Source organism: Prinia subflava, chromosome 18 (assembly GCF_021018805.1).
Source record: "Prinia subflava isolate CZ2003 ecotype Zambia chromosome 18, Cam_Psub_1.2, whole genome shotgun sequence".
Taxonomy (NCBI): domain Eukaryota; kingdom Metazoa; phylum Chordata; class Aves; order Passeriformes; family Cisticolidae; genus Prinia; species Prinia subflava.
Window position 1 is genome coordinate 3,003,617 of NC_086264.1, and position 26,321 is coordinate 3,029,937.

The 26,321-nt window shown below is 40.7% G+C and overlaps 1 long non-coding RNA gene across 1 annotated transcript; it reads right to left on the bottom strand.

The window, feature by feature from the left end:
* Nucleotides 1–6,335: 6,335 nt before the first annotated feature.
* On the bottom strand, nt 6,336–26,205 carry LOC134559913 (uncharacterized). Its single transcript, XR_010082624.1, has 4 exons — nt 26,142–26,205; nt 11,004–11,191; nt 6,915–7,040; nt 6,336–6,740 (listed from the first exon to the last, which is right to left on the bottom strand). It is a non-coding gene; the product is annotated as an uncharacterized LOC134559913 (long non-coding RNA).
* Nucleotides 26,206–26,321: the final 116 nt, after the last annotated feature.

A 26,321-nucleotide genomic window follows, 5' to 3' on the forward strand; every position in this document is an offset into this window, starting at 1 on the left:
CATAGTCTCCATGAGGTCCCACATCCTCTCACAGCAGAGGTGTCTGCAACAAAACAATTTCAATGTCAGGCTTAATTGGAGCAAGAATTCAAACTGAGAAAATTTAAAGAAAATGGCCTCTGAAACCACAGGAAGTTACTGATCAAGTTCTTGCAATGCTACTTAATCCATGCTTCAAATATTCATTTTTTTTGAGACAAGCCCCTTGTAAACTCAGCTATAACATCTAGCAGGAATATTTATAGTGTAACTTAATTACAACATCTAGGAATAATAGCTATCATCCATACAAATCCCAGTCTTCACTGATCCTGTCCACAAATGTGTTTTAATGCTCAGTCTCAGTCAACATTTCCTGATATTTAGGAATCATTACAATTTATTGAGTTTCTGATCTACATATGCATTTGATGACCTTTCTTAATAGGAGCCAGTTTGGAAGGCATTAATTCTGTTCTTTCTGCTGAAATATGGCTTTGGTGTCAAAACCCGAATGCTTTGAATGATGGGTGTCTCGTGCCTCAGATTCTCCTTCTCCGTGAAGCCTGCCTGGGAGGAAATATAACACAAGGATGGAATCCCCTGTGAGGCAGGGTGACTGGAGAGTCAGATCCTGCCCTGTGACACACCAGAACATGTGACCATGACCTTCTCAGGTTTCCAGCCTTAACGACAAGGAGAATTTACAAGAACCAGGTTTTATGTTCTGAAACATTGCTGCTACAGTGCAGAAACCCACCTCCTCCAGCTGCCCCGTGTGACAACTCTAGTCCTGCATCCCAAAGGTAGCAAAACTTTTTTGGCTGAGAAAACACCGTTAAAATTTTAGCCTTATTTGCCACCCAGTGACTTGCCATTTGATTTCCAAACCTGCACAGAAAGCTTTTTTTTTGGCATTATCTCTGTAAGAAGGAGATCCCAGTACCAAGGTGTCAGACAAAGACTGCCAGACTGTACATGAAACCCAAGCACTCTATAAAAGACAATGCCTCTTATGTCTCCTTCATGGTGCATTAAAACTGGGAATATTAAACCACACAACCATAGTTAATTGTTTTAAAGCCACTATTAATCTAGCAGGTTGTTAAATGAAGAAATATAGCAGACCTATTATTTTTAACAAAGCAGAGCAAGATTTATGGTCAAGATTTAACCACAAGACACAGGAAACTGGAGAGAAAAATGTGAGACATTAAAATTATAGCTGAAAAAGACATTGTGAAAAGTAAAAATGAGAAGAAGCAGTGTTTGTGAATTTTGTTTAATTAGCACATGCCATTAAATTGTTCCTACTCTGCGGTGATGAGTTTTAAAACATTGTGTGCCAAATAAAATGCAATTAAACCCACCCTGAATCTTCAAAAGAAATGATAACCCTGTTCCATGCCTAGGTTAACAGGTAGATTTGATGATTCAAAGGTCTTTTCCAACCTAAACAATTCTAGGATTCTACATTCATTTCCCACTGGCTTCACCAGCTCAACACTATTCCTTTGTAACTTAAAAAGTGCTTTGGTTTTAGTCACATTCTTAGAGAAGTTTTTGGGGATGGGGATGACTGCAGAGAAAGAAAGGGAATATATTTTCAGTGGTTGCTTTTCTGTCACTGATTCACACAAAACACATTCCCATACAGAGGGAGGGAGGTTGCACACTTTAGCACTCCCTTACCTCTCAAAATGTAATGAAAATCAACTTGCTTGGTATGATTCCCTAAACCCAGAAAAGGCAAAAGCTGCACCACAGATATGAAAAATAAAAAGTAAAAATCAGTAATATCCTGTTAAAAATCAGTTCCCCAGCAAGTCGATGGGAATGGCTGATTCAGCTCTGACTTACAGCTCCTTACTCCAAAGAGTTACAGTGTTACCTGATTACCCCACAAAATACTCCAAATCCATTCTGTCAGTAGTTTTAGTCACTCCTATTTCCTTGATTTTATTACAGAAGGTCATTCCATGACCCAAGAACAAACGCAGCAGTGGAGGACAGCTGCCTCCAGTGCCTTTGGTCAGCATTTGAATAACCACTTGTCCTAGGGTGATTTTTGATGCTTGTATCCCCAGTTGTCTGTTCTGTTTATGCTGTATGTTAAGTTGTGTACCTTTAAGACTGAGTAACCTCTTATAAGTAACAGCTGTGTTAATTAACCAATACAGCCTTGCCCCTGATGAGTCACAGCTGTATCCAAGAAGGGATACAGCTTATATAAGAGAGAATATACAGCTTATATAATAAGAGAAAAGAGGCAGTTTAGCTGGTATGGGGAGGATTGGCATAGAGGAGCATGAGGAAGAGACGACTCGTGAAGTTTGTTTTGAAAATGGTGTTCACTCCTCTGTGCTCCTGCTCCTAGACTGTGCACGTCTGAGGCACGGACAAGCAATGGCACAGAGACCTGCTTTGCTCTTATTAGTTTTAAGGTGGTGTCACACGCTTAGCTGAGGCAGAGAAGCTCTCTGGACTGGTTTTTTCTTTTTCTCAGGATTGTTTAAACCTGCTCTGGACTGAAAAACCCAGAGGAGCACTGGGAGCTCGCACCTGTGGCCCACTGGGCCTGGATCCCGAGAGGGACTGGGTGAGCTGAGCTACCCACAGGGGACTTTCTGAATTTACCACCTCACTTCAGAAGAACTAAAGGTTTTATTGTTTTGTGTTATTCATTCTTTATGCTTGTGGGCACTTTGTTAAATAAATTTTTTTTTCTACTTTTCTCCAAGGAAATTCTTTTCCCAGACCAGTTGGGGAGAGGGGCTGTTTGGGTTTGCTTCCCCAGAGGGACCCCATTCAGGGGTTCTCTCACAAATTTGCCCTAAACCAGGAAACGACTGCAGCTGGATCCCAAGAGATGATGCTGTTCCTGGAAGCTGCCAGCTGCTCCAAGGGCACACTGACTAGGACCAGGGGAAGGTATAGACTGCATCCAACCTAACCATAACCCAATGCATCAGCTTGGCATTTTATTATATCAGGGTCTATGAAGAGAAGAGACAAACAGTTGATGCCACTATCTTTCCACTAAATGCATCTTGGTATTACACCTGCAACCCTGCAAAGGATGCCAGGACAGAGACTCCTGTCTCTCTTAGCTCTCCTGAAAATCCCAGCCAGGAGCTGTGTACACAGATCCTTCCAATTCACACACTTCCTGAGAAAGTGTGCAGGCAGTCAAGAATTACCACTTTGCCTTCAATTTGCTGGGGCACTTCCAAATCACTTCCATTTCCAGAAGGAATTAAAACAGGTGCTTTGTCTCTGCAAAGCAGCTTAAGCTAAAGTCCTGACACCACTTGCTGCTCTCACATGGGGTCATGGTCATTAAATATTTAAGCCAAAACAGCAGTAAGTTGAGAGGAGGGAGAGCGTCCAGTTTAGCAGATAAACCCCTGCCTCCCCGCAGTCCCCTTCTCTGTGCCCTCTTGAGGGGCTCCATCTGCTTTAAGAGCTCAACAGAACCATGAGGCACAATCCCAAATACTGTTTAAAAAACAGAAGCTTAAATGAAAATGAGAACTGAGCTTCTGACCTTATGTAGGGTCATTTCACCACGTCATGGCCGGGGTTATTTCCAGGGCAGCATGTGAGAGCTTTCACTGCAGCAGCTTCAATAGGACTTGGCCTGTGGATTAATGGATGACTTTGGCTTCTCTTTCTTACCAGCCTTTACAATTCAGGAGAACACACAGAGGATTTCTTCTGCAGGAGCTGAGTAAAAAGACAAAAGTGAGCTAACCTCCTGACCTGCAAAATAACCTCATGGAGAAATCCATTCAACAGAGCTGCTCACTGTTCCTGGGAAAAGGAAAAGCAGAGGAAACAATACCTTGGATGCTGCTTAAGACGGGAAACAACCACAGCAATATTTTTGCTCAACTTCTAGGCAACTTTTAAGAAAAGTAGAAGGAGCAGGGGCTTCCAATTCTACACACCAAAGAAGGAGGAAAAGGGAGACCTTGTGCAGATAGAACATGCACATGTTCAGCTTCAAGTGTATAAATGTATGTAGAAATGTAGAAATGTAGAAATGTAGAAATGTATGTAGAAATCCCAGTGGAGTTAAAGGAGGCTACTCTGTGAGCTCCAGTTCCAGTTGGCATTATCCAGGGCTGTGTTATGGAACAGGGGCTGCAACTCCAGAAACTCCTGGGAGAGCACAGGTTCTGATCTGCATTTAGAAAAAGATTACAACACTACCTATAGTATTATTGCAGGATTTCATTTACATTCCAGCCTTTTTGCAACAAATTGCAAGATAACACGTGAAAGTTCATGGTGTAGTTACATATAGGTAAGCATGCACATGAAACCATGTGGGGAAATATGTATAAACGTATTTTTCTTTGTTGTTTCCTGTTTCTTTTCTGTTGGTTATCAAGTCAAGGTCATCAGTGTTTATGATCTCAAACACAGCAGACAAGCATACATGCATACCATATTGTTATAAAGAGGCATGATTAAAATCCATTCTAAAAGCTAAGCACTGAATATCAAAGGTGAAGACAGCTTCTACTGAAATTCCTCACTATAATGGGTGTGATCTATGTCCTAGCTCCTCCCTCTTTTGGGGGTTTTATAGTGCACTTTTGCTTTTGTTTGATAACTACATGGAGAAATACTTCAAAAATATAGTTATTTATCAATTTATTTGGTTTGCATACCTTTATTCAGTCTGGAATATTCAGCATTAATGGCCCCTGGATCCAGGAGGTGCCATACAGCTGTCCCAGCAACACATTTCACTTCAAAAACAATTTAAAACTGCAGAGCATCTGATGACTAAGAAACACTGGTTTCCTTCTGTCCAATATTGTTTCTAACAGGATACACACTATCAAGATCAGCATAATTAAGGCATTTCAATCTCTCCCCTTTCCATTTTATTTCCCAAATGAAATCATGGCACATTTGGCAAGGTCTAATCAGCAATATCAGTTTTCCCTCAAAGCCAAAGCCTCGTACATCAGGGTTATGACTTCCTAGGCTTGACTTGCATTTCTTCCCAGCAGCTTCATTTAAGTTCAGTTTAAATTCAGAGAGTTGCCACAACAGCTAGAAGCAAAAGACCACAGTTTTAAATTGTCTGGTTTCAGCAGTCTGTTCCCTTCTCATGTTCTTGTTTCTCCACCCTGCAGGGAAAAACAGGAGACAAGAATGGGAAGAAAGGCAAGTGCCCAAGTAGTGATGCAGCCTGATTCTTGCAGGTTCCTATCACATGCTTGTGAGCCCTCACTAGGACTTTCCCTTGTAAAAAGGCTTTTCCTCAAGCCTCAAGCTGTGTGCAAAGTCACACATTTGTAGAGGCTTTGATACCTGTGTGAATTTAATTGATTCGGCACAGTTCAGCCAATGAACTCAGAAGTTACAGAGGAAGAACCATGAGCCCAGAGCCCCAAGCATTCTGCTGCTTTTAGAGACTTGAAGTAATCATGACCTAAGTACAATTAAAGCACAATCCTTACCTGCATTTCTTAACTGTTCTAACATTAATTTGGAATCTTAGCTTTGCCGTAGTCTTTCCTGCACCTTCCCTTCAGCTTCCTGCTCTGTGCAGCTGGTTTTGACTTCAGGACAAGTTATAGGATGAAGTCCAAAACTTAAGTGTAGCATTCAAATGGGAGGTTCATTATCTGAAGAAATTCAAGCCAAATTTAAAATACCAGTAACTGCTATCACTTGTTTGCTTCACTCCCTGCCAGCATCATTCACCTGGTTATCCTTTGTCAGAGCCTGAGGAAGAGTACCATGTCCTTCAGTGAAATATCCAAATAATTAGAATTTTCAAACTTGGATCCTTATTAGCAAAAACCCCACATTTTAAAGAAAAAAATAACTATTTTAATTTCAAAGGAAGAAAGGACTTAGCCTATCACTATTCAGTGTAAAATAAAACAGCTCTCATTTAATCATTCTCCTAGAGTGCCATGTAGCACGAAACTTTTTCTAGTGTCCTTATTTACTACTTGCTGCCTTGCTGCTTTGTGGAAGAGACACTTGATACCAGAGTCTTTTCACAGGCTTCATTCTACACTCAACTGAAACTTGAATTCAGCACAGGAGATAGAGGGAATTCAAACCCTGGGCAAAGTGAGTGGCAGCTTACAGCTTGCAGATTCCATATTCAAACCAGAAACACTCTGTAATTCAGCTCTGGGCCATGGGCTGCTCCCTTTCACTTCCTGCCTACACAAATCACTGAGCAGGATCCATTGGTTGTTAGCTGAGCCCTTCGATCTTGTTTCTCAATGTAACAGTGGCAGAGTGGACTTTGCTGAAGGGAATTCTCCAGTCTCAGCTGCTGGAGCAGTTGCAGGTGAGCCAACCAGGGCACTGCAAAAAAAAAAAAAAAAAAAAAAAAAAAAAGGAACATAGATAATGGGAAAAAGGGTAAGAAGATAAGGAGTATCAGCCAGCCAGGTAAGGGGAGGAGAGAGCAGAAGACAGGTAAGTGTGTCGCTTTACCTGGCAAGAGGTGAGGCTAGGTTCTCACTCAGCCAAGAAAAAGGAGTTGCCACTTCTGAGTGCTAGGCACTGCTACGTGGTGTGTCCTCTCATTCCACAGCAGAGCAGAGATCTTACCTGGAAACACCACAGGAGCAGGTGATGTAAAACTTCCTTGGTGGGTACCAAATAGCAAATCCAGTGCCTTTCAGTCATCCTCAAGATGCATGATGAACTAGGAAGTTCCCCATGATGGATGAAGCCATCCTTCAGTCCCATAGCACATGGTGTTTCTAATTGCCCTACAAGAAATACAGGCAAAGACTTTCCATTTTCCTTAAAAAAACCAAAATATTTCCTGAACTTTAGGCTCACACATTACAACTTCATTATTTAAACCTTCTTCTTAAAACCTTCTAGGGAAAGACAAAAAAGCAATCACATAGAATACTAAAAATTGACTGAAATTGCAGTACCTTTTGGTCATTCTCAGCAATTTTTAGCTTGCTTTGGGCTGGCAATAGCATGTTCTGGTAACCCCACTTGTATCTTCTGCAGCAGATTAACTCCTTGTCCTTTGCAGGTTTTACTGAATCTAACACCTTAAAGACAAATACAATAAAAAGTGCAGAATTTAATCTATTTTTCTTTACAGCCCTGTAAAGGTCTACATTTCACGTGATTTAAACAGCAAAACCACTCATCAGCTCAGGTAATTTAAAAGGTTTTTATGTATTGGACCAAGTTTACAGGAAAGCTTTCGTATGCTGCAATCTGGCTCTAACTCCTGAGTTCAGGAATGGCATGTGGGGATGATTTAAAGTAACCTTTCTCCATTGCCTGTGCCAGCAGTGAGCTGTCCCTTCTGATAATGGGCAGAGTGGAAAGAAATCAGTAACTCCTTAAAATCACCCCAGTGGGAGCTGCCAGAGGTCAGGAATCCCAGCCCTGCTGCTACTGAAGCCCTTCATTTACTGTCCAGTGTTATATGTGTGAAGTGATTGAGTGGTTGCTCTGTTCTGCCTACTAGGTCACCTTTCTATATTTATCACATCACTGTATAAAACACCACAGTGTACCTCAAGGATGGGAGGCTCCACATAAAATTAAACTCTACCTTAAATCTTCCTGAAAAAGCAGCCCACTCCCCGTTTCTGAAGAGAACTACTTTTCCTCTCTGCTTAAAAATTCCAGTAGGCAAATACATCTGAAAGGCTCAAAGAGAGCTCCAAGGACACGAAAGAAAGAAAAACCAGCATTGAAAATATCCTGAAATATTCTGGGCTGACAATCATATTTGTACAATAAAATATTTGTCCATTTTTGCCCCAAATATCCTCTAAAATAGCTGGAGGAGAAGAGCTGGTTTTATACTGAGTCATTGGAAGCAAAAGTGAGTCCCCTTGGTGGGTCCAGCCCAAGGGCCATTGCAGGCAACAGAGGCTGTGAACTGCCTGGGCTTTCATTTATTTCTCTTGATGGTTCTAAGTGCTGACAGCACAGGATGCTTTATTCTCATTTTTATTTAAGATATAATATCATTCCCAGCCCTTCTTCTTTGCTTTTTTTTTCATCCCAGCATCCACTGATGTGCCCCATCTGCGCTGGCTCGAGCTGGGACTGCAGATCCTGCCTGAGTCAACAGCACAACACTACCCCACTCCAGGTTCCTTTTCCAAATATAAACATGTTTAGATAAATCCCACTTTATCTATCCCAAAGCAGTCATATTTTATTACAGTGATATAGAAAAAGGAGAGATCCTTAGTATAAACTGGTGTAGTTCCTTAGATGTCATGGGGGTGCTACCAAGCACCAAGGAGCTGGTACATCCAAGAGATAAGAGCTTTTAGCTTAAAATACAGACTAATAAAGAATATTGGTGCAGCAATAAGAAACAAAAGGAAGAGGCACCGAGTGAGAAGTAGGAAAGAAGACTCTTTAGACAGTTAAAAAACACAGAGCCCAAGCTAATGCTTCTGGAAAAGTTCCTACTGGCCTGTGAAAATCCTTATCAAAGGGCCCTTGGCCTTCTTGGCCTGACTGATAAGCTAAGCAACCTTTCACTTCTTGTTTAAAAGAATCTCAATTTAAAGCAACTACCTTTCCTGCCAGTCACAAATACCACCCAAGCTTCATTGTTTTGCATGGGAGACACCTTTTTTCCCCTTTAAGACATTCCAATTAACCTCTTTTCATACTGCTGCCAACATTAAAGCCTAAAGTTAGGGGAAAAAGGTCACTCTCCCACTTGCCAGATTTATCTAAGAGTCAAGGGAGTGAAGACCTGTCACTATGGGCTGTATCCTGAGGCTTTTCTTCTTTACAACTGCTACCATTTATTAGAAAACAACATACAGACTACTAAGATCTCTTGAAAATTGATTGACTCTAAATAATGGAAAATCGCAAATAATTGGGGTTTTTTTGCTAATTTACTATAGAGAGAAGACTTTTTAAATTACTTTTTGTGCGTGTGTACATATGTTACTTAATGTGGTTTTGTTGTCTAATTCTAACAAAATTTGGCACATAGGTAGAGATGTCCAAGATGCAGTTTCCTTGTAAAGAAAAATTGGCTCCTGCAAATTTTGCAGTCTAAGCAGAAGGTTAAGGAGAAGACTATCCAAGTGGCCTAAAAAAAAGTTGCAACATCAGTCTCACAGGGGAAAAATAAATCCTTCAAAACACATCAAGGAAATACCCAAATTGCTTCTTCCATTATATCATTTATTGGATATTTTATATTTTATTGAAGGCAATGTCACCACATGCACAGGAACGCTTCCTAAGCGAAAAATACTAAGATTTGGTTTTGACTGCACAAGTACACATTGAATAATAATTCTGAATTAAATTTCAAAAGTTCTCAGTGTGACATAGCTAGACCAGATTATCCCTAAAATACTTGTCAGAATGTTTCCTTAAGTTCTGCGCAACAGTAGAACACTTAAGTATGTGAAGAACCTGAAATATCTATAATCCCATATAAGTGCTCTTATTTTTTTAGCTTCTCAGGTGCCTCACAGGGAGTTTTGTGTGCAAATAATTTGAATTCAAAGTGTAAAAGCAGAAAATGGGAAAAATCAATGATTTAACTGTTAACCATTTTTAAAGACGCTGCCTTAAAGATACAAAGGGTTTGAGATGAAACAAAATAAACAGAATTCAAGGTTTGTGCCAGCATCTGACACCTGCCAGATCTGAAAGGAGAGAGGTAGACCTGCAAACAACACTGATAAACCCAGGATCCACGAGGTTATACAGGTGCTTCAGGACTGAACTACCTGTACTGAAAAGAAAAAGGCTCCTCCATCAGCTTTCTAGATGAAGGAAAGCAAAAGTAAATACTAATAACAACCCTGTTTGGTTTTTTCTTAAGATTTATCCCAGGAGAAAAAATACAGGAAAAATGCCCATCAAAGTCTTACTGATTTTATACCCCATCCTAGGGATTTCCTAATTAATCTGGGGCTCCAAACTGATCATATTTTATAACTGATCATTTTCAATAATGTGTTGGACATTTCTTCAGATTCTTTGTTGAGTTTTAATACTGGTTAAAATTATTTCATAGAATTGAATTCAAATTTAGGGTTACAATCCAGCAAGGAGCAGAAAGAAAAATGTAATCTAAGCCTGCATATCCAGAAGTGACACATTTTAATACTCTACTGCCTAAAGTTCTGAGAAAATGTACAGCTACCTTCCCAGAAAATTAGTTTTCATCACACAAGAGCAAAACTGGCTTGCTCTTTCTTCACCTGTACGCAGTACAATATGCTCTGCCCTTTCAGACGGGGTATAATCCCAGTGTTGGGTGAAGTCCGAGCTGTGAAAAAGGTTTTACCACAAGAAATATGTTACTAAGATTGTGACATGAAACTCCTGAGTTGAAAACACTGGCTTTGTGCAGTAGCTAATGGCTGTGACTGAAGGAGTCTTCGTAGTCCTGATTTTTGACGATTAAACTTTACAGTTTCCCATTTAAATGGACACAGAAAGACACTAGGCTGGTACTTTAAAATAAATACATAGAAGTCAGAGTCTGACTTTATTATCCAATATTCTCTACTTCTCACCAAACCAAAGATTATTTCAAGTACATGATTTCAAACGGGGAGGTGATGCAGCTGTTTCTGCCCTTTGGGGCCATACAGGCACTCAATTATCAGGGCACATACAGCCACAGATAGGCTGGAACAGTGCCAATACAGCAGTGGTGGTGGCTGGAATTAGTTTGGGATTAGATAGGGATAGTTGTCTAAAACTGGCAGAAGCAAACAAGAAAAAGAAATATCTTGCCAAAGTGTTAAGGATCTTGTGCCTCAGGTTACTTATTTCAGTGAAGGAGGCAAAAACCTTGCAGTCAGAGGCCTGGCTCCCTCCTCAGTGCTGCAGACCCAAATCAGTACCTCCCTCTCTCCCTGTTCCTCTCTCACCTTCTTCCTACTCGGCTCAGCAGTCCGAGTGTTCCAAGGATGACCTGCTGACATGCTTCCCACACCACAGACTGGGAAACCACAAAGTGTCTGGATGCATGAGTGAGACACTGAGATTCTTACCTGCTGCCTTGTTCCTGTCTCTGTGTGATTTTCCTGCTGCAGCCGGTGCCAGCCACCACAGAGCCATTTCTTTGGAATTCACCACCCCAGGAGTCGTTCCTGCCATGGTGGGAATCTATGCTTGGCAGCACTTCTGCACCTCTTGACTCACACGATGCTTTTGGCTCATTTTCCATCATTTCCTTGAGCTACAGATGAAAGAAACAAATTGTTAAAGAGCAAAAACAGCTGTAAAAAATGTCACTCAGTGATGCAAGCAGTGAAATCTGCGTTCTAGGAAGAGGAAACATGCATGTTTCCAGACATATAAAAGCTCCAGCACATGCAGCACAAGAGAGAAAATTAACTCTGGTTCATCAGTAATCTACTTTGACAGCTCAAAGATACTTGGACTGACATTTAACCATACATTAAGAAAGTAATAGGTGATACTTCATCTTGCAAGCCCAGCTGATGTCTCTGTGCAAGGTTCTGTATGAAAAGACAAGATACAATCCTGCAAAATTCACAGGGAAAAGACACAGAAAGAAAGAAAATGTATTTGGAAGTGCAGAGAATTTAAGTTTCATCTCATGCTGAGCTGTTTGCATAACAGCCCAAATATCACTCCACATCTGTTTGGTTTTCCAGTTCCTGTAACTTTTTTTTCTTTATTTTTTTTTTTCTTTTTCTCTTTCTCCTTTTCTTTTTCTTTGTCTTTTTCTTTTTCTCTTTTTATCTTTTTCTTTTAAGAGAATAGTCATTGGAAGTTCACATGCACTTCAGAGGCTGCTGAATAAAAGCAAATAACATCCAGGTCAAGTTACACTTCCAGAAACACACAGGCAGCTCATTTCTCCGCAGCTACTTCCAATGGATTGGCAGTGCAGGTCTGGGAAGAACAGAGCTGTATCACCAGCACAAGCAGCACTGGGTGACATCTCACGTTTATGCAGCATCACACCATCCAAAGGTAAGTGACCCCAAAGGGGTCACAACGATTCCCAAAGTGATCTAATGCCCATGGAAACTCAAGAGGGAGGGGACTTCTGGTGCATCCTTGTTCCTTCTGACATCAGAGCTCTGCAGTGATGCCAGCAGGGATAGGGGGAACAATGACATATGGGGCCATCGCAGCACAACTCAGCTTCTTCCCAACTGAAATGACCGGAGGAAAATCTTTTAAATCTTGCACATATTTCAGAAGAATACTTTGTTTGAGGAGATGGCCTTCAAATAAAACATGGACTTACACAAACTGAAATCATCCATCATTCCATGCAGCACAATGAGTCAACTGCCTCGGGGCATCTTTGGGGTAACTTTGAGGTGCTGGAATGACATGGGTTTGCATTTGCAAAGGCTCTTTGCAATCCCTCCCAGATTTCATCTGTTATCATCCCACCTGGCCATCCTGTTGTCACCTGGCCATCTCGTTTCCACAGTGAATGGGATGAAGCCCAAACGCAGGGTGACCAAAGACCTCAGAAAACAGAAAATACTGCTCCTAAACCCTCCAGAGTGCTCTGCCTGCTCATTTGTTGAGTGCTCAACAAATCCAGATGTTGCTGTCAGAGTTGTGCCTCGCTGTGCACAGCAGCTCTCTGTTACTGTTTTAGCTGTGGTTTACTGTTTGGGGAGAGATCGCTCTGAGGAATGCAGCTTAAATGAAGAGTCTGCATTTTAAGTGGATGTTTCAGTTTGGAAAGCAAAGCTTCAGGAAACAAGGCAAGGCATAGAATGGAGAAGAACTTTTCAGAGGGCTGCATCGATTAGACTGCAGGAAGGAGCAGCACAGCTGAAAATAGCCAAAGCAGAGTCAATAGGAAACCTCTCTGAGCTGTTTGACATTGTGGTCTGGCCCTGGACCCAGCAGATAAACCCGAGGGCTGGGAATGCATCATCCAAACTCTGGCGCCGGCTAGATATAATTATTTGAACAATGCAAATTGGAAGAAGATTTAATCTCAGATAGTTTTGTGTGAGATGGGGATTCATAGTTCATTACATATTTATAATGAGAGGGCTTTGCTTTCTCAAAGGCACAATAATTATCAGCTTCAAGCAGGTTTTACATTGAGAAATGCTGCTATTTAACTCACTTGGCAGCTGCTGCATTCAGTCACAAAAGGACATTATCACATTTATCTGCACCTTTGCTCCTCCCTGTACATAACTTCATTCAATCCCTTCCAGATACACCTGCTTTTAGGACAGCATTTCCAGCATGACATAGAATTGAAGAAACCTCTCCATTAACTCCTTATGGTTTAATAAATAAATAACTTCTGTATAAAACAGCATTGACAGCAAATGCAATAACGTATTTTTCTAGAAATGTCAGACCCAGAGGAAAAAAAATACTATCATTATTATAGCTACTGTGCATGAACAATATTGTTTATTAGTAAAAGTTGCACAGCAAAACGAACATAACTAAGGGAGTGTCCTGCAAAAAAGGTCTTCTACCTGAAACCAGATTCAGACACAACATCTGGCTAATGCACAGAAAGCTTCATGTAGCTACCAGTGCTGTTTTCCTCAGCAAGCACTGAGTACCCAGATATCCTGAGCTAGCATAGGTGGAATTCAAGAGAAAACCTGGATTGACTTATGCCTTAGGAAGAGTTGGATGTTCCCTGAAGATGTTCCCTCACTAAGAGGTGAAAATGACTTTTAAGATGAGCACTTTGCAAGTGGCTATGCAGCAGGAAAAAAAAAAAAAAGGAGCAGCAAGAAAGAAGGATATTCTGCACAGAATGGGCAAATCAAGAAGTAAAACACACCTTCCTAATTTTGAAAGTAAGAAATGAGGTTTCCATGTTAGATCTAGAATTGAAAAATTGCTCTATCCAGCAATCCTACATGGAAAGGCATTTGAACTTGCAAGTGGGTGCCTGGTTTCAAAAGGATTAGTTACCTTTCCAGCTTTATATCCAGCTCTTTATAGGTCTCAGGATCGCAGTAACTCACCAGACGGATGCCATCAGCATGTGCAATACGTAAAAGAGCATAAAGCAGAGGGGCAAAAATCTACTTAATTTTGATTTGGTAAGGAAGGAGGTGCCAGAAGACTTACACATATGGCTAGGGCCAGGGCTAGGATTCTGCTGCATCAGGAATCGGTTCCAGGGCACCATTCCAGCCCCATATGAGCATGCCAGTAACACATCACCATTTCAAGCTGCTTATCAGTGTCAGAAGAATGGAAAAAGAACTGGAGATTAAGTTTACGTATCACACTGTAACAATACCTTCTCATTTTGAGGGGGGACCAATGGTAAAGAGCATCTGAGAATAGCAGCTTTCAGCAAGATGAAGAAAGGGACTGGCTTGATTTACAGCTGTATAACTTACGGCCACATCTGGCAATACAAGGCCAGGGAATTTCATGGGGAAGGAAATGCCACTTGATGCTTTTACAATTAAAGTAGACAATGCAGAGATAGTTTACACAAAGTGAATATATTTTCTTGGGAACATTCACCTAAAACCTTGCACTAGGAACAGTGGGGAGACTTCAAAATGACAGTTCTGATTGCTTTGGACCTTCATTTCCTTGCTCTCCATCCTCCTGAGTGGCTCACAACAGAGACCAAGGCATGAATTTTAATTTCCATTGCTCACTTGTATGGAATTATTACAGGAAGAAAAGCAAGTCTTTTCTGTTAGCAATGATAATGAGAATTTTTATCTAAAAATATCTTACACATGCTCAGCAAAACCAAAACAGATTCTGCTGTTATTTTGTTTAAATTATATTCTGAATATACAGCTGGTAGAGACAGCACTTGACTGCTCTCTGTCCTGGTTACAAGGCAAAGGAAGCCAGACAGACACGGGTCCTTAAATTCTGGCAGGTTTGGGGAAAATTCCAGATCCACTGAAGCAGTTTGAGCTGTTAGGACAGAATTCATGCTTCTCATTAGGATAATTCACTCTAATAGGCCTCTGAAGGCTTTCCATTTTTGGCAATGTTCTTTTAATGAGGCTTACATTGGATCTGTATATCTTACATTGTAAAGTATTTTAACTAAACATCCCAGCAGAAATCTTGGTGATCTTCAGAAGAAATGAGATAAAACAACCAGCTGAAAAACCTGTACTAATACCATAAAAACCAGAACAACTTCAGATGAAGGGGAAATGTTATCCTGAGGAAGGTTCCTTTTACATCCTGGCAAAGTGTCACCTATTTCAACTGGATGTTTCTACTGGAATGCCACAGCTGTGCTAAAATAACTGTGGATTTTACTCTGGGTGTATTAAGAATAATTGCTCACTCTGAGATCTACACAGAAAATCTGTGCCACTACTCTCACACAGAAGATCTCATCAGCTTGAGAACAGCAAGGGAAAGCTGCAAGTTTCAAAGCTGAAACTACAGCACTAAAAATTATTCCAATATTAACACCTGAATTTTCCTACTTCCCTGGGAAGGGAGTGTAAAAGCAGAGAATGGCAAGGGAAACAGAAATAACAAAGCAGAGACTGAAACATGAAGAAGGCAGAGATACTCCACCTTAACAAAAGTTAAAAATGAATACAAAATGAAAAGAAAAAGTCCATAGAAAAATAAAATGAGAGAGGCAGCTGGCATTTCCCAAAGTTCTCCCCTGACATTACATAAAAGGGAGTATATTCAAATCTCTGAACAGCCCCTAGGGCTGGGATTTCCTTACCTGACTTCATTTCCCTTAAACAAAGGTATTATCTCAGCAAGTCCACACCAAAATAAAATAGAGATGGCAGAACTAATTTAAGTGCTCCTGTACCAAGATGAAAACTCTGAAACATGAGATACTTCTCTCAGAGTCTACTTGGGGCAATATCAGACTACTGGGAGGTTGGACTATAAATGACAATAATGGACTTTACTCACTCTCATTAAATTGGAAAAGGCTTGCTTGCTCTTAGAGATATATTAAATTGTGTTTAGCTGCAGCTTACCCAGTGTAAATGGACTATTACCTCACACAGACACACAGATAGATCAACCTGATGGCCTCAGTGCAGCAAACTCCAGTAAGTTCTGGATTTTTTGCAAATCCACTGACCTTCTCCACATCCACTGAGCTCAGTTTTACCACACATGCATTGGCAAATGAGTGTTCCAAAGGCAGACAGCAGCACCAACACAAAGTGCACTAGAGACTGAGGTGAGGCAGAGCTGCTGAGGCAGCTTCACTGCTCCTGCCTCTTCCTTTACACCAGACACAGCCATTGATTTTCTCTCCTTTCTGGTGCCAGCTATGACTTTTTCTCTTAAGTTAAAAGAGAAGTTGTCCTTCTCCGTTCTAGTCCTGTGCCCCCAGCATCAGGTCAGAACAAAGGGAAGAAGCAGTAACAGTCCCAAAAATTTGTTCTTCTCCCAAAGAAGGCACCAAGAGAAAACGGTTGTTTTCTGCTGGGGAAGGACATGACACAGTCCAGAGTGGTCTGTCTTTGCAAGGACTGAGGATGGAAAGGGATGAAGACACTAAAGTGCTCTTACTGTCCCATATGACAAACATTCTGCAATGTAACACGGAAAGGGGTTTCTGTCCCGAGGTAACTCATCTGTGTGCCTCTCCTACAAACATCACATATCCCACCCATAGCTCCCATCCCACTAATAACACAGTCACTTATATTCTAAGGTTTGTAGCCTTGATTAACACAATCTCTGAATTTGCCAAGCTGGCTCACAGAGCTGATTTTCCCAGTCCTTTGCACATGTTGGCTGCTGGTGAAATGGAGCAGTACATACTCCAGACAAAGAATGCACCCACCCTTCATCCACACACCACACAAGTAACCGAGGCATTCTCTAAAGAGGAGTCTGAACCGTCCCCCACATCACAGTGGTACAGACATGGGCAGTAACCACCCAAAAATCCCATGAGAAACCCTAACCTCAGCATTTCCTTTCATTACACGATGCTGAAGTCAGCTCCTCAACATCCCACAGATGTTTAGTCAGCATCTGTTCAAAGTCCCTTGAATGTTCTCAGGTATGTCTTTATTCTCATCACCTGTGAAAAGATGAAAGAACCAAAAAGGAAGTATTTGATCACTTCATACCTTATCACTTGCATGCCATTTATTTATCCTTCCCAGACTAGGCAGGTAAACTCAAGTTTATCCTTTTCTTCACTCCTCTCCCTCAGTGTTTGAATCCTGCAGCTCAGGAACACAGAACAGCAGTAGACTCTCCAGGACCCACTCGTTTTTTGTTTTCTAATTCATTTTGTCACTCTTGGGCCCCTTGGTCATGCCCTAGGGCTGAATTTGGACTTCAGCTGTAGCAACCACCAGAGCCTGGGTAGGCTGGGCATCAAAACTCAGCCAGGGACTGAGACAGGGAAATATTATTTCTCTATTAATATGTTAATGATTCTGTCCTGATTGCTGTGAGCACCAAATGATTTCCCTACCAGTGTGAGAGATGGAAGAGAACTAACATGTCAATTTTTCTGCACAATAATGCTGTCATGAACCTTAAATTTGGGCTGCTTTTGAAAGGAGTTATTACTCTGTAAAAATGAAGTACAGTGCTGCTGCTGCTCTCTTTTAATTACCATCAATTGGTTTATGAAAAAATACCATGCCATAAATATAGCTAAAATGGTGGTTTTCTGAGGCTTCCCTTCAGAATGCATCGATTTAATCAAGACACAGGCAGGAAGGCTGAAGAAGAGCCTGTGGGGAGCTGATCACCTGAGACAGTGCCAAAATCTTCATCAGTTGCAGCAGTTTAAAATTAGAACTTTCCAATTTCAAGGAAGGCTTATGATGCTCTAAGATGTAGTGCTCCTTACTGGAATTCCTTTTCCCAAGAGGCTAAAGGTTGCCTGATACTCTTTCTTCATACCACTGCTGGCTTTTAGCATGTTTAATCCTGCTTCTATGAAAGGCAAAACTCTGAAGGATCTCTAACACTAAAGACAGAGATAAAATAAGAAGCAACAATAAACAAATGTGCTGAGCATTTAATGAATAAACGGAGATTACTCATTCTGACTTATTCTGAGGTAAGAGATAAAACTTGCTATAGATTTGCAAGGTTGTTCACCACCAGCATCACCTGAGTCAAGAAATAGCCTTTATCCATTATGGACACAATTAAAATAATTATACTGATTGATAATAGAGTGTATTTCAGCTTTTATTATGGTGATGCAAAATGCCCTCATTTGTGATTTGGGATGAATTTAGAATAGGTTATGAGTTTAAATACAGTAAAAACAAAAAACTACATTATAAGAAAGAGCAAAGCAGACCACAGGGACACATACAGCAGTTTTCCTGATGACTTTTGTAGGGAAATGCTATTAAAATTGATACCTGGTCACACACTGTGTGTGTATGCTGCCTTTTAATAAATATGAGCACATTTTAACAGAAATGCCATGGTCTGCAGTGACCTGCTGGGATGCAAATCAAACCTATGGCTGCTGGCTATGGGCCAGGTAAATTCAAACCAGGTGACAAGGCCTCTTCTACATTTTATTACTTGTTTTTTTAAATCCCAGGTTTCTTTAAGAGAAAAATCCTTTGCACATCTCCCAGCTTGCCTTAGTGTAAGAAATGTGGTGTGACACTAAGCTGATATAAATCAAGGCAAATTCACTGATTAATGGAGCGATGCTATTTAATATTATTTATCTTATTGTTTCTAGGATTTGAGAAGAAATTATTTAGGTTCTTGTTTTAGGTCTGTTATAGCCTCGTTTTTACAATAACATGAGAACCCAATATTTCCAGTTCTGGCATTATGTGTTTTAACATGGCATTTCTCCAGCATTTTCCACTTTGCCTGTTTCAAGGCCATGACTGAACTAACACCATAGCAAAGAGTCAAAGAATTGCTGCTGAAATACATTGTGACTTCAGCACAGGCTAAGATTCCACATGGGTACTTAGCATAAATCACTCTTGGCAGCTCCTGTAGTATTTGGTGCTGTTCCCAACATCTCCATTCCTGGGCTGATGTAATTAGAGGGCACACAACCGGCTTAAGCTCCTACAAGTGAGTGCAAATGCTTTATTTAAAGATCAGCCTTGGACTATTAAAAAAATCAATTACAAAAACCTTTTACCTTGACTTTCACCTGGACTGACAGGTGACAGTCTCAAACTGGAATTGCCATTCCTCATTGCATCTCACTTCTTCTTTGTGTGTACTTACATTCAACAATTTCCCTCATCTATAGGAGGAACATCAAGGAGTCCAATTCCTATGATCCTGTTAGGATCAGTCAGCTGTCACTTCTTCAGAAGTCTTTCCAAGGAATGAGAGGGCACAGAAGGCAGGCCCTCCAGGAGAAGATTTCTCTGCAAAGAGAAATCTGTTTTGGCTGCTCCAAAGACTCCACAAAAATCTCAGGAGATCTGGAATAAGCTTGGAGGTTCCCAAGACTTCTAGGGGCTGCTACTGCGACAGTATGTCAGGAGTTTTTCCCCACAAAATGTGAGCCAGAACTGCCTGACTCATCACAAAACAGGCTTTACCATAGAAAAACCATGAGTAAGTGAGGAGAGTTTTTCTGGGAGTCTGCATTTCTTCCCATCCAGCCAGACAGCTGAGCTAGGACTTGCAGAATAATACTGAAATTAACTACACCACACAAAGAGAAGATAATAATTATCTGATTATTACAGTAATGTATGGAAGGGTGATCATTAGATCTTTTAAATCCAACTCCTCAAACGTTGACTAGCTTCAGGTGGACTTTTGAGAAGCAGAAACTTCTTATCTCATCCCAGTCAGACCCTTATCCCAATCCCAATCCCAATCCCAATCCCAATCCCAATCCCAATCCCAATCCCAATCCCATAAACATCATTTATTGAGGCAGCAGCCTGAAGATCTATGTCATGTCACCTTCCTCTGTAAAGTTTCTGGTTTTCACCTTTTCACCCATTCTGCAGCTTTCTTGCAGCTACTTTGGGATCTGGCTTTGATTTTAAAAGAATTTGAAAATGTACATTAACTAAATTGCATTATCAAAACCTTCACATTTTTTACAAGATCTCCTTGTTTCTGAATTAGCATTATGGAAACACACAAAAAACACCTTATAAGAAAACCCCAAATCCTAATTTTAACAGAGATTGACTTTTGATATCTCTTCTCAAAAAAGTTTTTGATTGATTTGCCACCACTGAAATTAGGTTTCTTCCTGGAACTGACAAAGCTGAAGATGGGGTGAGAAGATGCTTCAAAACTCCTTTTAAAAATTAAAGGAAATTTTCAACAATTCCTAACATCCATCTTGGTAGACTATATATCATCTTCCTTTTGTTCATACTCAAAGGTAATATATGTTCAAAACTCAAAATGAAATAAAGGTATTCCAAAGTCTATCCAGGTAAAATGTTTTTTAAGAAATGAATAAGCAAAAAATGAAGTGTCCAAGCAAGAAGGAGATTTCCAGGGCCTCCAGAGTCAGTCTAACACTGATCCCACTGACTCCAAGCACAGAAATAGGAGGCTGAGGGGGAATGCTTTGGAAATCTCACCACAGAGTGCAAATTTTGTGGGAGAAACATATAACGGATGTCTGTCAAAACCAGAATGAAAGAATGCACTCTGCATTTCAAGACTTGAAGGAAAGAGCCTTTATGAGCTGAAAATAAATGAATAGAAAGTAAAGTTGGCTAACCAAACTGGAGATAGGGGTGGGTTTTTGTTTGCAACTGGCATGGTTTTTCAATGGAGGAATCTGGAGAATATTAACAGTTATGCCTAAATCTATGCTGGAAGCATTTCTGTCATTTTAGAGCCAAAAACAGCCTCTTGCCAAAACCTGTAAACTGCTTTTTAAAAAAGGAAAAGAATAAAAAAAAAAGCACCTTCAAAATGGAATCTGCAATTCTCATGGCAGGCAATCATCAGCTCCAATTAGTCCCTGGCAGAGGCATCTGAGCAAGAGTGATAGACTCGGTGCATCCAAAAATGTTTAGTCTAGACTAAACCTCGCTGGAATTCTCTGCAGACCAGACCTCAGCCCTCTGGATCCCTGACAGCCATCTCTATTGGCTGCAAACAGCAACACAGCGTGGATCCTGTTCCAGGCTTCCCTCCCACCTCTCCTTATCTAGTCCCAGAGCTATTCCCCCTCCCAAATCCAGAGGCACTCAGGTAAAAAGCTGTTGATGGCTGCAAGTATTTGAAGTCTGGTTAATGAACATCGGTAGTGCTCCTCCTGTACCCCTAATCATCAGTACAGTGAGCACGTGAGCCAAACCCAAAATAATAACCCTAGAAAAACACGTTCATCAGCCTGACAGCAGCCAGAAACCACTGTTGCCAAAGAGAAAAGAGTCTGGAGCTGCTCTTTCTAAAATGTTGTCAGCACAATTAATTCTGAAATATGCTCTGAAAATGTGGAACGTGGCCCATCTGTCACAGCTCCTCGTGTGTATTTAATGATTAGCGAGAGGGAGGAGTATAAACTCAGGGTTTCATCTCCAAACTCAGCTTCCCTGTGCAGAGGATTCAGCCAGTAATTAAGAATTTCATCCTTTTCCAAACTCAATCCTAAGTGGCATTTTCAAGAGAAAAGAAAGTCACCAACTAATTCCTTTGCCACCAGCCCTATCACAATCACCATCACCACCACCACCATGAAGTGAGGCTGGAACATTATTTTTCTTTCTTTATACTGGAAATTGGCCACTGGCATTAGCAGAGATAATCTGGTACTTCACTGGAATCCATTCCTTCAGCAAAATAAAAAGTGATGATATGTCAAGTGTGAATACCTGGCAGCCTTTTTTACATGTACTGCTTGAATGGCAATTCAGAGCCAGCTCCAAGTTTTCCAGCACCTTTTCTCATGACTCTAAGTCCAATTTAATGATCATGACACACTGGAGAAGTTTGGTTGACTCAGGTCCAGACCTGAAATTCAAGAACAGACACATTCAGATCAGTCTATAGATTGAGCCACAGGAACTGAGGAGTCTGAGACTCGGTCTGTCCACCCAGAGACAAGCTGTTACACCCAGCTCTCATTTATAATTGTCCAGGACTTAAAATACTATTTTTCCTTTCAATTCCAACAGCAGCTTGGTCTGCTACATAAAGCCAGGCTGCTGTTTTACACAGCAGCAGGCCTGTGCACTTAAGCAAGTGGCCAGAATCTTTTCACAAAAGATGTAAGGAAGGAATAATACACAAGGACACACAAGTTTACAAGAGCAATCTCTCAAACCTATGGCAACATTGATAAGAGTAGTATTAGATCGGTACTGAATTTGGGAATTTTATCCTCCATGAGGTAAAATAATTTTCACTGGATGCACATAAATCATTGTTCTTGATTATGGTACCAAACCATGAACTTTACCAGTGATAATGTCTCAAGATTATACACTAAGGAGCTTAGATAATTACATGGATAAAATATAAGTAATATATAAATAAAACAAGCCCTGAATTCCATTTTAGTATTTTGACAGATGCATTTATTTCACCTATGGGATGCACTTATCTGCTCTCATTAAGAGGTGTCATGAGGTGGACACAAGAATCCCAGTTAATCAAGGAGCTACATCTAATTACAGTATCACAGCAGCCACCCATGACTATCTCCAGAGAAGCCAGAATAGATGTTTAAAGGGATTCTCCTGGGATTTAAGAGTCCTTGAAAGAAAAAATAAAAGTACATCTTGAAGCAATCGGGATTGTAAATTCTAATTTAAAGATAACCATTGGCAAATTGAGTCTATTAGTTAAACAAATATTCCTAAGGAAACAATGCCTAGTTTTCTTAGGTTCTACATGCTTATCCACTTGTCCCAGGCCAGGACAGCTTCCACAGGCAGCTGATCTCATGTGTCTGGGATAGACTCTGCCTTCTTTTCTGTACTGGTGCTGTGCTCCAGTCTCTGCTCACACCTACGCCCATACACATTACCCTCAGAGAACATCTTATTCTAGAAATAATGCAGTTTCAGAGGAACCTCTGGAGCCTGCCCTATAAACAGTGAACTTCGCATTATTCAGCATTGTTCCTATATCAGCCTAAAAAGAGGGATAAAAGAGATGTCATATGAATCAAAGCCTCCAAACTTTCTTGAACAGAACAGACTCTGAGGATATATACAAAGTTCAAATGAATTAAGAACTGGAGTTCATATTCTCCTGAAAAGCAAAACCAAAATGACAAAGAGTCCCTTTGAAAACTGAACGAATGCAGGAAACTAGGAAGGCTACTCTCTTGTGCTTCCAAGGCTGTCAAAACCAGGAGTTGTTAGAAATCTTGCTCACCAGCAATTTCCAGCATGATTTCTCACAGAATAAATTTAATCCCAAGTCAATTCCTAAATTATAGCTTGATAAAATACCTGTAACAAATATAAAATACCTTATAATCTGCCATAAGTCTTAGAATTACATTTTCCATGGAGCAGTTGGAATGTCCAGGCCAACATGAATATACTTTCTTCTGGAGTGTCTGTAAATTGGATTGAAGATAAGCTAAAACTGGCCACACATCATTCAGCCAGGTTCTGGGATCTGCTATATCTCTGTAGTGAAATCCAGAGCACTGGAGAAGGGATGGGCCTTAGCAGCTTCTAAGGGATTCTTAGCTTCTAAGCTTCTGTTTACAGGGATTCTTCTTTTGAATCCCTGTAAATAACAGTTATCTTTCCATGTGGAACATGGTGCTTTAAAAATGAAAGAGGAGAAAACAGGTTTTTTCCTAGAGTCCTGGCACAGGTGGGGTCCCACTCAACATCAGACCTCCCACATTCCCATCGTATCTATGTTCAGATGTCAACAGGAACAACTTACCATCATATTCCAATAATACTTCCAAAAGTAGACAGAGCCTGACTCACTCAACTCTTTATCCAGTACAGAAACATCGTTGCTGTAAGGTTTGGTTAAAGACCAGTGTTTATAGACTTTAAAAGAACAACAACAACAAAGCCATTATCTGACTACAGGAATAGGAACATCCTGAATGCTAAACACAGTGAAAAGGAGCATCCTAACAGCAATAAGATCTGCACTTTTTAAGGTGACATTTTTGTGCCAGCAATGCAGAACATGAGTGTAATGCAATGGCAATGCTGCTAGTTTCATGTGTATTATGGAGAAGTTCCCAAAGTCCAAGCAAAGCCATGCTTTAAACTCTTTATTTCTTACTTGGAGCATCATGGTCTAGTGGAAGGTCTCCCTGCCCATGGCAGGGGTCTGGAATGAGGGGGCTGCAAGATCCCTCCCAACCCAAATGATTTTGGGATTCTATGATGTCAAGGAGTCTGGCTCTAAGCAAACACAGCAGCAGATCCTTGCGACCACCTACAGCAGGTGAAACATCCCTGCTTTGCAGCCGCTGTCCTGGAGCAGGTACAAATCCATCAGAGGGAACAGTGCATTGCAAGCTGTATGGAGGAGCCATCATTCCTGACCATGCTCCATTTCCCTTCAACAGGCTCTGCATAGGTTTTCTTTCCAAAATGAAGATTCCAACCAATGGGGATAAACACTCATATGCCACACCTATGGAAACCAGGGACATGGTCCCTCTGAAAACCAGTGCCTCTGTCCAGGCTGGGAATAAACATAGCCAGATGCAGAAGCTTTAATAATATTTTTAATATAAAAGTACAGCTTTGTTTCCTCTGTGCTACTTAATTCTGTCTGTGTTTATAGGGTTCCTCAGCAGGGAAGAGGTCAAAGAAAATGAGAATTCATTCAGGGAATCATTTCATTCTCACAGAGTGTTTTACAGAATAGGATGGAAAAAGATGGAAATGGATATTCCCAGAGGACAGTGATGTAATACTCTTGCACACACTGATGAGTATCTCAAGAACACAATCCTTAGCAGAAAATATTATTTTTTTTCTGGCCAAACTGAAGTGGTTACTCTTTTGAGGGCTACAAAATAGATAATTCAGAATGAGACTTCTTTCATGCTCATTTTTTCCTTCTTTTGAAGTAAAAAATGCAAAATAAATACTTAATACCTGTTAGACTCAATAAGCTCATTATTTGCAGGATTTCCCATGTTCACCAGCACATTTCTGAATCTATCACTTCATACTAGCCCTGGCAGAATTGCCATGCTCTGCCTTTGAGGTAGCTCAGGGTGCTCACATACTGTCTCTACAGCTTTGATGATTGTCTGGGCCCCCACTGAAGAGGACAAGAATTAAAAAAACATGCTTTATGTCCTAAGAAAAATGGATTTATCAGAAGGGGAACTTGGGGTGTGGGCTCCCTGTAGAAGGTGGATTTAATTTACAACACACCAGTTCAGATGAAATAATCAGGATTCTCTATTCCTTTGTGGCAAGGAGTGAGAAAAATGGTTAATCAAATTTAGAGTCAAGAACTAAACTTTTAAAACTCTGATACATTTTTTCAAAATTAGCATAAAAAATAGACACTATTAAATCAGTCATTTCTTAGATTTACACAGGCATAATAAACTGCAATTCTTCCTTGCTCCTGTAACTAACTTCAAAAAGACTCAAGCAAGCAAGGTGCTCAGAGCAGGACCTGCCCTGCAATGTGAGGTTTTGCAGGGATTCCCCAAGCAGCAGCACTACACAAACCCTTAGTGCTAAAGCTCCTTGGTTTGTCTGCATGCAGTTCTTCAAGGGACATTTCAAGGAATGTCTTCTGCTCTCAAAGCAAGAGAAGAATCAGATGTTAATTGGTTTGATTTTCTGTTATGGCTGCTGGCATACAAAAAACCCACTAGCACACCTGCAGATCCACTCACCTCTCCAAAACTGGGACACTCCAACTCATGGGGTTCATTCAGAGAACATTTTGAATGTTCCCTCCAAAACCCAAAAGATTGGCAAATATAATCATAAAATGCTTCACTGTACAGATGGACTAACGGAGACTGGAGAAGTTCCCAAATTCAACCACTTTTCCTCAGGTTTGCTAGCCATGCCTCCACACTGCTACCCCTTCCCAGAAAATCCAGTGTGTTGTTGTGGAAGGAGAGGAACGAAAAACCTGGATGAATTAAAACTCTAACCAACTAAACCAGAAAACCCCACCCAGTAAACCACCTAACACACCTGAAGAAGAGCCCTCTTTCTGCTTCTCCTGATAATTCCATCAGGAAGCAGCCAACATATCACATCCTGTTCCTGGAGGACTTGCTCTCTAATTGTGAGATCCATGACCACTCTTACCTCTGTCAATGAAAGAGTACATCAAAAAGGATGATCACAATGTTGTCTTTCAAAATCTTCTCCTAAAAATGGGAGAGAAATGGACATTTTTGGGGAATGTCAGTCATTGCTAAGAGAAAGGAATTCCTCCCTGATAATGTGCACTCAGATCCTGATAAAATTGAAGTGATTACATGTCCA